Below are 6,314 nucleotides of genomic sequence, written 5' to 3'. Positions count from 1 at the left end.
GTAAGAAACTCATACCAACGATCAAGCATGGTGCTGGTGGTGTGATGGCTTAGCGATGCTTTGCTGCCTTATGACCTGGACAACTTGCCTTAATAGAAGGAGCCATGAATTCTGCTCTGTTTCAGAGAATTCTACAGGAGAATGCCAGGCCATCCGTCTGTGAGCTGAAGCTGAAGTGCAGCTGGGTCATGAAGTATGACAATGATCCAAAACACACAATCGAGTCTACATGAAAATGGCTAAAAAAAGCAACATATTTGACGTTTTGGAATGGCCTAGTCAAAGTCCAGACCTAATCTCAATTGAGATGTTGTGGCAGGACTTGAAACGAGCAGTTCATGGTTGAAAACTCACAAATGTCGCTGAGTTACAGCACTTCTGCATGGAAGAGTGGGCCAAAATTCCTCCACAGTGATGTGAGAGACTGATCAACAACTACAGGAAGTGTTTAGTTGGAGTCATTGCAACTAAAGGTGGCACAACCAGTTATTGAGTGAAAGGGGGCAATTACTTTTTCACACAGGGGCATTTGGGTGTTGCGTAACTTTGTTAACTACATAAATAAAATACGTATACTTATTTTTTTTGTTATTTATAAACTCAGGTTTCCTTGATCTAATATTAGGTTTTGGTTGAAGATTTGATAACATTCAGTATAAAAAAAATCAGAAAAGGGGCAACTACTTTTTCACAATACTGTCAATCATCAAATCAAATCAAATTTATTTATATAGTGCTTCATACATCAGCTGATATCTCAAAGTGCTGTACAGAAACCCAGCCTAAAACCCCAAACAGCAAGCAATGCAGGTGTTGAAGCACATTGGCTAGGAAAAACTCCCTAGAAAGGCCAAAACCTAGGAAGAAACCTAGAGAGGAACCAGGCTATGAGGGGTGGCCAGTCCTCTTCTGGCTGTGCCGGGTGGAGATTATAACAGAACATGGCCAAGATGTTCAAGTGTTCATAAATGACCAGCACGGTCAAATAATAGGTCTGGGACAGGTAGCACGTCCGGTGAACAGGTCTGGATTCCATAGCCGTAGGCAGAACAGTTGAAATTGGAGCAGCAGCACGGCCAGGTGGACTGGGGACAGCAAGGAGTCATCATGCCAGGTATCATGCCAGGTAGTCCTGAGGCATGGTCCTAGACCAAAGACTTTATAAAGACTTGAATCTATAATAATTGTATTTTTTTCAAAGCATTAATAACTGTCTTTGTTCTTTGCTCTGGATAAGCACCATAAAGCCATACTGTTTAAATGTAATGTGAGTTGGACATGACATGATAAAAAAAAATCATTACATGTAACATCTTATGAACCCTAGAAAAATTAGTTAGGCCTATAGATGGTACTTCTAGAGTCGTTTGACACATTTGAAAGGTCCTGTTCTCTTAAGATGTAGCCTATGTTAGGCAAAAAAGGAAGCGAAAAAGTCATTTGTAACAGTTGAGACCCCTCCTTCCTCTTAACTTTTTCCTGTTCTGTGCGCTTCCCCTATCATGGTATAACATTACCACCAAAGACATGAAGTTCAACAAAAGCGTTAATTTTAGACATTTAGACAGAATTTTACACACTCCGAGCCAACAAGAATTGCTGGCTCATATATTGACATTAACGACCCACATGGTTTGCCATGAAGCTAAGGGCTGGAGCTTGAGAAATGTAACCATTCACAAATTCATAGATGGCGCAATGGAGGAACTGACAGTCCATGGGGTCAAGACGATAGTTTTCATAAGTGAAATTCTTCAAGAAATAATTAATATTTCTCTGTCCCCTTTGGAGAAAGCAGGTCCCAATGGACAAATGTGTGGACCTATTTACTCGTGCTTAATAACCCAAGAAGAATCAGTTGCATGCTGCCGCCAAAGAGATAAGAAAATCCAGTGTAGTAATCTGTAGAGGAAGAGCCTGGATCACTCCGTAGGGGTATCTGTGCCCTCCACACAGCCCCCTATCACAAAGCCACAGGGGACACAACCCATTTCCCCTGAACCTCTGCCCATAGCAGATCCGTTGAGGCCAACGATGTTGAAATGGGAGGTGGTTTTCATCTCAAACCCCTTCCTTCTCGACCCCATCCTCCTCGCTCGTCGTCTGCGCCACCATGACAGCCATATCGGGGAACGCAGAAAAGACGGCGAGTTCAATCTTGGTTTTATCAAACCAGAGAATTGTTTCTCATAGTCTGAGAGTCCTTTAGGTGCCTTTTGGCAAACTCCAAGAGGGCTGTCATGTGCCTTTTGTATTTTGAATTTGTATTTATTATGGATCCCCGTTAGCTGCTGCCAAAGCAGTTAGTTTTAATGCACTGTATTGCTGGAACAAACTTCTAAATACATTTCATCTTGATGTTCTGGTTCCGTTTGGGCAATTTAAAGCATTATTGGGGACTTATTTGTGGAGGAATGTAACTGTTTTTCTGGTAGATTTGTGATGTTATATTTGTGCTTCCCATGACTGTGTTTTTGTATTTTGATGTGTATATACACTACCGTTGAAAAGTTTGAGGCCACATAGAAATGTATTTTTTTACCATGAAAACATACATGAAATGAGTTGCAAAATGAATAGGAAAGACGTTGACAAGGTTATAAACAATGATTTTTTTACTGAAATAATAATTGTGTCCTTCAAACTTTGCTTTACGTCGAAGAATCCTCCATTTGCAGCAATTACAGCCTTCCAGACCATTGACATTCTAGTTGTCAGTTGAGGTAATCTGAAGAGATTTCACCCCATGCTTCCTGAAGCACAAGTTGGATTGGCTTGATGGGCACTTCTTACGTACCATATGGTCAAGCTGCGCCCACAACAGCTCAATAGGGTTGAGATCCGGTGACTGTGCTAGCCACTCCATTATAGACAGAATACCAGCTGACTGCTTCTTCCCTAAATATGTATTGCATAGTTTGGAGCTGTGGTTTGGGTCATTGTTGTAAGAGGAAATTGGTTCCAATTAAGCGTCGTCCACAGGGTAAGGCATGGCGTTGCCAAATGGAGTGATAGCCTTCCTTCTTCAAGATCCATTTTACCCAGTAAATATCTCCCACTTTACCACCACCAACCCAGACCATCACATTGCCTCCACCATGCTTGACAAATGGCGTCAAGCACTCATCTAGCATCTTTTCATATTTTCTGCGTCTCTAGAATGTTCTTCTTTGTGATCCGAACACCTCAAACGTCTGTCCATAACCCTCTTTTTCAATCTTCCTCTGTCCAGTGTCTGTGTTCTTTTGCCCATCTCAATATTTTATTTTTATTGGCCAATTCTTTGCAACTCTGCCTAGAAGGCCAGCATCCGGGAGTCACCTCTTCACTGTTTACGTTGAGACTGGTGTTTTGCGGGTACTATTTAATGAAGCTGCCATTTGAGGACTTGTGAGGTGTCTGTTTCTCAAACTAGACACTCTAATGTACTTGTCCTCTTGGTCAGTTGTGCACCGGGGCCTCCCACTACTCGTTCTATTCCGGTTAGAGACAGTTTGCGCTGTTCTGTGAAGGGAGTAGTACACAGCGTTGTACAAGTTCTTCAGTTTCTTGGCAATTTCTCACATGGAATAGCCTTCATTTCTCAGAACAAGAATAGATTGACAGGTTTCAGAAGAAAGTTCTTTGTTTCTGGACATTTTGAGCCTGTTTCTGGACATTTTGAGCTCCAGATACTCAACTAGTCTAAAGGACAGTTTTATTGATTCTTTAATCAGGACAACAGTTTTTTTCAGCTGCGCTAACATAATTGCAAAAGGGTTTTCTAATGATCAATTAGCCTTTTAAAATGACAAACTTGGATTAGCTAACACAATGTGCCATTGGAACACAGGAGTGATGGTTGCTGATAGTGGGCCTCTGTACGCCTATGTAGATATTCCATTAAAAATCATCCGTTTCCAGCTACAATAGTCATTTACAACATTAACAATGTCTACACTGTATTTCTGATCAATTTGATGGTATTTAATGTACAAAAAAATGAGCTTTTCTTTAAAAAACAAGGACATTTCTAAGTGGCCCCAAACTTTTGAACAGTAGTGTGTATATATATATATATATATATATATATATATATATATATATATATATATATATATATATATATATATATATATATATATTTTTTTTTTTTTTTTTTTTTTTTTTTTTGTGTGTGTGTATAATGTGAATATTTATGTTGTATCACACAGAGCGTATTTGAAAAAGAGACCTAGGTCTCAACATGTCTTCCCTGTTAAATAAGGGTAAATATATATTTTTGTATATGTTTATTGTGACAATGTATTTGACCTTTACATCTTCGTAAGTTCAACACAATGCACATCACTGTCCCACTGCTTATTGTTGTCTCTTCAACATAAAGAGTTTGACCCACAGTCACAAAGGCAAAAGGGTTTTGGGGGGGTAAGTGGGGAAACGTATCCACGTTCTCCTGTGTTGTCTGGTGTATACTAGAGATTTCACTGCAAAGAAATGGTCACACTGACTGACCGTAGTAGCAAGTGGAGCACATCGGCCTATATGCGGCTGGGATCCATAGCACGGTAAATGCCGTTACAATGCCCTATCTATGATTATGTCAACTGAGTTATCCCAGCTGTCAGCCATCATAACTTTCTCTATTCATGTGTGCAAACAAAGATCAGTAGCCTTTGTCTGCTAAGTCATGTCAACTCCTGCCTACCCCACCCTTACTACACAGCTACATGCACAATCAGCATTTCACTCTGCAACATTGTCGAGTTCCAGGTATGGGATGTACAGTCAACAAATGTCTGTGTTCATTTTGTAATAAATGGTTTCTGTTAAACCGTTGAAAAAATAATGGAACAATGACAGTCTATGTTTGATTCACATGATCTACTACTACCCTATAACAAGCTCTGCTATTGTGTCTCCATATCCTCCTATAGGCATATGGGAGCTATTGCTGGGTTAGCTGCCTGCCAGCAATGCTATCAAGTGGCCTAAGACTTGAATATATTCCCAACAGAGACTGGTTTCTCTGATGTATACCACAAAGCATGTATACCACACATAGCGCCCACCACATAAAAACGGGCCCGAAATGTACACCAAAATGAAGTCCCCCACCACCCCCAAAATAGTTTATCCATGGCACAGAAAGAAACATTTCTCTACTAGTAAGTCACTGACAAGAAAATGTTAGGATGTTTACAGACCTCAAGCTAAGAGAAGCCTCCTATGATATAGATTATTGACCCTCGATTATTGGCCCTCAATGCTCAAAAACGTATTCTAATGATTCTGAACAGCTTGAACAAGTAGTCTCTGTTCTCTCATAACATGATGATAACTCAAATGTTATTTTCCATATATATATAAACTTTTGGCAAACGGAAAGAGCACAGTCTATGGCCTTTGATGTGCTTGTTCCAGTGATCTAACCCAAACCATCGTCCAAACCTGTTAATTGGTAGTCCGAAAGCAAAGTTATACTCTGAATTTGTTTGGCAAGCGTTTGTGGAAAGATCATCAGTGTTTTATATTGCAATGTCATACGAATTGAGAATAGATAGACAAATGTTATTGAACTTTTCTCACAGGCCTATAATGGGAGCTCTAAGCCATGGTCCATTGATAAAAGACCATGTTCCGCATAAATGGCCTACATAATAAAACTCTTGTGTTTGCCAAATTAATCCATCCAGTACATTTCAGCGAGAAATGTGGTAATACATTTTTTTCAATTCATTTAAATATCAAATAGGCCCATGGTAAGGTTTGTAGGTAGCTAGGGAGAAAACAGCAGCCTTATGGCACTTACATTATCCAAGCTGAGGATGTGAGCAAAGTTAGTTATTTGGTTTCTACAGGCAACTCTGGTTCAGTGGGCCAGTCCGACAGCAGAATCTAGGTGGCCCATTAACCCACTCTTTCAGCTCACCCATATTAGCTTAGGCTTATTGAGCTTGAGCCAGCAAGTCCTCATTAACAGCTTATTCTCCTTGAAGAGAGTTGAAGCATTGGTACCGGGTCGAAATATCATAATTTTCACATGTACATAAGCTTTTCAAATCCCATTAGCAACAGGAATGTCACGAATGTCAATATTTCCTTAATTCGACACATATCTTCTAAACTTCTAGTTGCAGGGGTTCTTAATTAATTAAATAAAAAATTGCTCCATGAAGTAATCCAGAGGGAGAGGCGAAGCGAAAGGGATAACTCGGTCTTCTCCAGCAGGTGTGGTTTTAAAAAAAGGATTTGTTTGGAAGTCAATTAGAGTGTTGAATTTGGTCAACAAACATGTTTATGGCTTATTTGTTAGGTGAGGTTCATTTGATCAA

This window comes from Oncorhynchus mykiss, chromosome 7 (genome assembly GCF_013265735.2).
Source record: "Oncorhynchus mykiss isolate Arlee chromosome 7, USDA_OmykA_1.1, whole genome shotgun sequence".
Taxonomy (NCBI): domain Eukaryota; kingdom Metazoa; phylum Chordata; class Actinopteri; order Salmoniformes; family Salmonidae; genus Oncorhynchus; species Oncorhynchus mykiss.
The sequence above is the reverse complement of the archived record's forward strand: the minus strand, read 5'-3'. Positions refer to the sequence as shown.